At 39.6% G+C, this 7,399-nt stretch overlaps 1 protein-coding gene across 2 annotated transcripts in view; it reads right to left on the bottom strand.

Annotated features, from left to right (window-relative positions):
• rbfox1 (RNA binding fox-1 homolog 1) overlaps nucleotides 1–7,399 on the bottom strand; it is a 257,014-nt gene that overhangs the window by 113,755 nt on the left and 135,860 nt on the right. The gene's annotated exons all lie outside the window — the stretch shown is intronic.

Genomic DNA, 7,399 nt, shown 5'->3' with positions numbered 1-7,399 from the left:
TCTCTCTCTCTCTCTCTCTCTCTCTCTCTCTCTCTCTCTCTCTCTCTCTCTCTCTCTCTCTCACATACTCTAAAGTGCCATGATTTGCTGAGAGTCACATAAAATACTAAACCATACTAAAATATACAAAAAAAACTACAGGTCACTGTGTCTCCACATGAGATATAATCTAAGGCTGTCAATATTTATTTTGATTAATTGCATGATTGCGAAAAATGAATTGCAAACTTTGAATCCTTTCTAAAGGGTTATTTTTCACGTGAGCGGAGAAATGTGCTCGCTTTATGTACATATTTAATATTTGTGTAACAATCCCAAACATTGCCAAATACGGTCTTTAAAAAGCAGCAGTGACCTGAATGGACCATGACTAACACAACGTATTGTCCCACTTTATAACTGAAAGGGTTAACCAAACATCCCATCTTTGTAACCCTCATGTTGTCCTCATGTTGTCCTCATGTTGTCCTCATGTTGTCCTATATCAATGTTCTTTTTAACTCCCCAAAATAACATGAATGATTCCACACAACGCTCTTTGCCAAGTACAAATCTCTACTTTCATTCATTTTGGGGCGTCTCATTCAATTTTATAGCGTTTGAAGTGGTTTTGAATTAGTATTGAGGAAAAGTTGACATATTCCAACATCCATTCCTTTCATTTTAGTCCTAATTTCTGCTTTTCTAACTCAAACATTAGGTATAATTTCTTATAAATGAGGTTTATTGAACATCAATTCCCGAAATGACTGTAAAACTGAAGTTAATAAGTTAGTGTTACGTAGTGTTGAACACGTCGAAAAAGTGACAAACATTGAAAATTAGCGCTGACCGATCTCTCCAGTGAGTCCCGTGAGCCCGCGGCCGCTGCACCGAGGACTACCAGGTGTACAACCCAGCCCTCGATGCATTGGTAGATGAAATATGAAAAGCAAAATATGACAAAATGAATAGACAGACAGAGAGTAGGCTCCAATTTGTCTATGAATGGGGCAGTGTTGCTTAACCCTCGACCCTGTTGTCTTCGGGGTCAAATGAACGTGGACGGTTCCATTTAATCCTCTTCTCAATTAAAATTTAAATTCAGTACATTACTTTCATTAACCTTGGGATTTTGTATTTAATTTGATGTCATATTTCTGCTTTTCAAACTTAAAAATGAGGTTTAGTGTCCTGAATTCAAAGAATAAGGGGGGGGGCATCAAATGTAAAAGTGGCAAAAATATTGGTAAAAGGGTAAAAGGCTCAAAAACAAGCAACACAAAAGAAGAAAAAACAACCTCAAAAACTTCAAAAATAATACCACAATGAGCTGTAAAAAAACTAAGATGTGGAAAAAAGTGGAAAAACGTGGGCAACACAAGGGTTAAAAGAAGAAAAAAAAGGTACATATATTGAATGGCATTCAAAAGTGCCATTATCATGATTATAGCATAAATTATCTAACAGCTTTGTTTCACAAAGATTTGGCTTTTATGCTCTTTTATGACACCTTTCCAAGTCCACCTCAGGTTTTCTCTTGTAGATGTGTAGTCTCATCCGAAGTCGTGTCTCCTCAGTCTCGACAAAGCTCCCGCGGAGCCACCGAGACAACATCCAGCTGTTTGCAGAGGCTGAGTGGGACACACCGGGACGAGTAAACTGACCTTTGTGAGGAAAATCGATTTAGTGCCACTCTGAACATTACACTGGGAAAATCCCGACCACCATTCGCTATCCGCAAGATGCTGGTCATTCAACAGCTATGTAGCTGAAAATGGTGGGATGATGGGATGGGATGAGGTGTTTAAATGCAGACAGGGTTTTGGTACCCAATCCAGGTTTTTGGGTGCCGACCGAATTGCAGGCTGGAGATCATAAGGAAAGGCGACTTTATTTCTACAGCACAGTCCAGCAACAAGGCAATTCAAAGTTCTTTACATAAAAAACAAAAAAGCAATAAAAAAAATTAATTTATGATTTTTTTAAATTTCATTATTTGAATAATAGGGCCTAGAATAAGATACAAATACTATACATTACTGTATTTATTATTTTATTAAATGAATTGTTTGTTTGTTTAAAAAGAACATTGATGCCTTACAATGTTCTTCAGGTAAAATTAATGATTACTTTCACTGAGTTATGTTTGTTTTATTGAATTTTATGGCATTTAAAAAAAGTGACAAAACCTCGGAGGAAATGAGAAAAAAAGAAACAAAATTTCTAAAAAAAAAGTTTTTGTACAATGTAAAATATGCTGTATAATGTAATGTAAAATAAAAATTAGGCTATGAATGTAAAAAAAGCGGAGAAAAAAACAGCTAAAATATGGGGAAAAGCAAAAGATGATGGTTGATGGCTTACAGTTCTGTGACATGCGGGACAAATTGGACGGTTGGTTACGCTCCCCAGTTTCCTGGGTGAATGTCCTGTGTTGGACCCTTCCCTAACCCTTCCCTAACCCTAACCCTAACCTAACCTTAACCGTACTACCATAGACGCTATGTCACCTTCCCATTGACTTCACTTTGGCGTTGTTTTTTCCAATTTCACAGATTCTGTGCCATAACCACGTAATGCTTTTCCAGTTCATGATCATTTCACGGATTTGTGTGAGACCAGGATGGGTTGGTTTGGGGTTTGGGAGGAGAGGTGTTGGTTTTAACCCTTGTGTTGTCAACCCACACTAATAATCAACACTTTTGTTGATGCCTTTTATGGATCTTTTTCCACTTTTTCTTGCACATTTGTACCTTTTTTCAACACTTTTGACACATGGATTTTAGTTTAACAGTTATTTTTGGAATTTATGTTCAATGAGCCTCATTTATAGGCTATTCTACCTAATGTTTGAGTTAGAAAAGCAGAAATTAGGAATTATTTAGACTAAAATTAAAGGAATGGATGTTGAAGGATAATCACAGACTGGAATATGTCAACTTTTACTCAATACTATTTCAAAACACTTCAATTTGTTTATCCAAATGCTGTAAAGGTATAATTTCCTATAAATTAGGTTTATTGACCATAAATTGCAAAAATAACTATAAACTAAAGTTAATAAGTTAGTGTTACTTAGTGTTAAAAATGATTAAAAAAAAGGTGACAAGCATTGAAATAAGCTTCAAAAGTTTTGAAAAAAGGAACAAAAAAGTAAGAACATTTTTTAAATCGATAAAAAGCGTCAACAAAGGTGTTTATTTAAGACCTAGAACACAATACTTCAGCAAATATTTAAGGTCTAAAATTTAAATTTGATCATTTAGGATTTTTTAAGACCCCACAGAAACCCAGTATAGGTCCTTAATCCCGGCCCCTCCATGATAACGGATGGGACACCATACCAAAAACAAGTACATGTGAGATTTCTTTTCTCCAAAGAGCAGGAGACACACTCATTCTTAGGACCAAGATTGCACCGCACTGCTGGATTTGCATCGTCACACCTTCTATTGTGAGAAAATCTGCATCGTGATTTGGGTGCGAGAGAGAGAGAGGGGAACATAAAAGCAATAACGAGTAAATTATGGGATGAACCAGAACACTGCAACTGCATGGCTGCAGGCTAGGAGCTGCCTTTTATCCATTTGTTCGGCTTAAGACACACTCCCTTTTTTGCATTTTCTCTTCCATCTCCATCCTTTGGGCACATCTTTATCTTTATGTTGCTACCACACACTCACACGCCATAAGCCAAGCAATTGGAAGAGTTTTCAATAATAATAGTTTTCTAAATTGAGGTTTTCTCAGAATTGTTGTACACAGAAGAATAAAATGTGTTCTAGTATGCTGCTAAATCCTGAAGAGAAGAAGAACGGCAGCGGCTTTCCAAACTTCACCTAGAGCCCCCCAACAGAACAGAAGTCTAGTCCACATATCGTTCCGGGATGGGAAAAAAAAGTGCTCTGGTGTAATGGCATATCTTTAAACCAATAACAATCCTCATAGGCTGTGCCGTTCCCCTATCTCGGGGAACAAAGGTTACATACGTAACCCGAGACGTTTTGGTGGAAAATGTGTGTGTTCAAAAGTTGTTTTAGTGCAACAAAAAACTCATATTGGACAGATAGTCTAGCTAGCTGTCTGGGTGTACCCTGCAGAGATCTGAGGACCAGGTAACCATAGTCCTCAGATTGGACAGATAGTCTAGCTAGCTGATACTATAAATGAAATGGAATTGAATTGGCCAGTTTTCTGACGAGAGACAAACCAGTGGGCCAATCCTGTGATCTCTTTCCACTCCATGGGCCGGTTTTCGACCGTGGGGACCATTCAGCCCACACGAACAGACCGTCCCACCGGGAAATCTCCCGGTCTTCCCGACGGCCAATCCACGCCTGCCTCCTGATCCGTCCTGTTTCCCCAACCTGCTCGCTTACACTTCCTTTGACTTTGGGAGGAAGAGCCCAAATGAGAGAACAAAGTTGTAATAGTAAAATCATTACCCAGCATCCATCTAAAGCAGTCAAACCCACTTAATGCTCCAACTTTGACCTGATGTAATTACCTAATGACTGTTGAGTGCACACCGTTTTGCCATCCAATGAGGGATTCCTAACAATGTTATAGGTTTGATCGCTGGCTTTTAGCCCCAAGCAAACCAGAAGGGACAATTTGTCGAAGTGTTTGTTTACAACCTGATCGTCTTGACTGCTTTCTCGACTCATGGACTTCTTCTCATCGTGGTGCATTCCAAGAATTCACAGACTTGGCTTCAAAAACAGATCCAGATCTACACAAATGAACTGTGGTTTTCCACTAAGTCGATTGTACTGCAGTGCTGCAGAGAACTCTCCAGCCACTCAATTCAATTCAAAAATCCAAGGCCAAGAAATCTGCCTCCACAAGACTCTCTTTTTTTTAACATTCATTGTAATGCCTGTCTAAAGAATGCTTTGTTGTAAAAAAAGAATCCAAGTTTCATACACAGCAGAACATTTGGCTGCAACCTTCAAAATACTTTGTATTCATGGTGGTGGGTGTTAAAGGGTTATTAAGGGTGATATTCAGGTTTATAAAGAATGTTTTACAGGCAGTAGAGCCTATCATAGAGTTCTGTGGTGGTCCACCCAGGTTGCCTCTTCTCTTCCCCCAAATTAGGATTTTCAGGTTTCTGTACCTGAAGGTCCCATGCATAGACAGCAAGTTAATAATAATGGACAGAGGATGTGTTACGTCACCCATTGGTCTTGGAGATCTGCAACGATTCGTTGGGTTTGCCGTTATGGGCGCAGCCATCCCGGTTGAGAACGGGCTTGTTCGAGGTGAACCAGGTCTGTGCAGAATCAATCCCCGGCGATCGGCGCCCGTTGCATGCCGGTTAGATTTGTGTCCGACTTGATCCCGACTTGCTCTGACGTCATGCACTCGTGGGCAACGATGATCTCACGAGAGCGAGGCGGCCGCAGGTCTGAGACGCAGGCGGCGCTGTTGCTTTTCACCGACTGCAAGAGCCAGGCGGACCCAGAGCATGCTGGGAAACGAAGGCTTCCCAGCTGATTTAACACCCGATTGGTTTACAACATAATTGTTTACAAGCAATTCAAATCTTTCAACTTGGGTAACAGAGACTCTATTATGTAATTACAATGTATTGTGTAAGAGTGCCAGTGATGTCATGTGGAATTTTAATGTCACGCTATTCACCTACATCATAATTTACAGATAAACATAAAACATGACATTAAAAGATAACACTGGGGCGCTGAACTGCAAGGTTTCTGGTTCACATCTCTCATCTCTCACCCAAAATCTAATTAAGGAAACAAATAAATGATACTGACTGCAAGTACTGGTGACTTTAGGTGAGTGCTCAGCAGTAATGTGGATAGCATTTGTGTTGTAGTGTTAGGAATAAATAAAAATATATATATAAACACAGTTTCATAAAATTCATTTTTTTGTGTTCAGCCAATTACACAGCCACACACACAAGCCAGGACAACTTGGTCCAGTTCTATAGGAACTGAAAGTAAGATGAAAAATTCAGATGTGGAGCCGCAGACAGCTTTGATCCAAAATAGCAATAACACTAAAATCTTTACAGTATGGTCCATGGAACTGTTCAAACTGAAAGGCAACCAACAGTTTGGACTTCAGAAATCAATCTAATCATCTGAAAGACTGATTTTTTCAGTAGTCCAACAATCAGGTAGAAATTCTATAATTAGGGGTCCAAGCCCGAGAGGGCTGGATCCCAGTGCCACAGTGCTGGGAACCCTACTGTAATCATCCATCTGCATCCGCTTATCCGGTGTCGGGTCGTGGGGGCAGCAGCTCCAGCAGGGGACCCCAAACTTCCCTTTCCCGACCCACATCAACTAGCTCCAATTGGGGGATCCGAGGCGTTCCCAGGCCAGGTTGGAGATATAATATCTCCACCTAGTCCTGGGTCTTCCCCGAGGCCTCCTCTCAGCCGGACCTGCTCGGAACACCTCCCGAGTGAGGTATGCTTACCAGATGTCCGAACCACCTCAACTTAGAATCATAAAGTATATTAGTATTTTTTTTAAGTAAAACTGGTACTGCAGCCTACACTCAGGGGTGGTAAAGCATATGATGCGTAACCGGGAAGGCAAAGATTACGCATGCCTACAGTGGTATATTGATTAGTGAAAATGGGCGTGGCCTATTTCACCCAAAACGAATTATAAAAATGAAAGTCAATGGGAAGTTTGCATTTTGAATTTACTAAGGAACTCGAAATCACATGTTCCACTTTTGCCGACTTCACAGGTTGTTGGAGGTGATATGAGCCAGAGAGGCTGGGACATTGTCATAACCGGTACAGTTCTTGTTAGGCATGGGTCAGTTTAAGACTCTGATGGTATGATAACATGCAGCAAATGAAAAATGTACACTGGCAGGGAGACGGATTTTTAAACTGCATTTTCTGTCCTTGAACAATCATAAAAAATGGCTCAAAGCACAGAAACGATAATGTTATAGATGGAAACCAGTAACCGGCCCATGCCTAGTTCTAGGTAGATTCTAAAATGTCTTGAGGGTGACCATTTTGTGTTAAAATAAGACATAATCTGATCAGTGTCTGCCCATCTCAATGAAAGTGTCACATCAAATGAAATCAACATCAAAAATGGGCATTCACATGATTTGAGTAGTTATAGTTTCACACACTATATCAAAATGAGTTTAATGCCAGTGTTGGTAATGTTGAAAAGTGGACAAGACTTGAAAGGACACTTTAGAAATTACATTCCATGTTCCATATTTTTGTAATTTAAGTTCCTGATCCTCATTTTTGGGAATTATACCTAATATTTGAGTTAGAAAAGTTTCGAAAAATGCTGTAACATTGAATATGACACCCCCAAAATGAATGAAAGTAGAGATTTGTAATTGGCAAAGAGCGTTTTGTAGAATCAATCATGTTATTTTGGGAAAATCATTTTTTTTT

This window comes from Etheostoma cragini, chromosome 15 (genome assembly GCF_013103735.1).
Source record: "Etheostoma cragini isolate CJK2018 chromosome 15, CSU_Ecrag_1.0, whole genome shotgun sequence".
In the NCBI taxonomy this organism is placed as follows: domain Eukaryota; kingdom Metazoa; phylum Chordata; class Actinopteri; order Perciformes; family Percidae; genus Etheostoma; species Etheostoma cragini.
The sequence above is the reverse complement of the archived record's forward strand: the minus strand, read 5'-3'. Positions and strand labels throughout refer to the sequence as shown.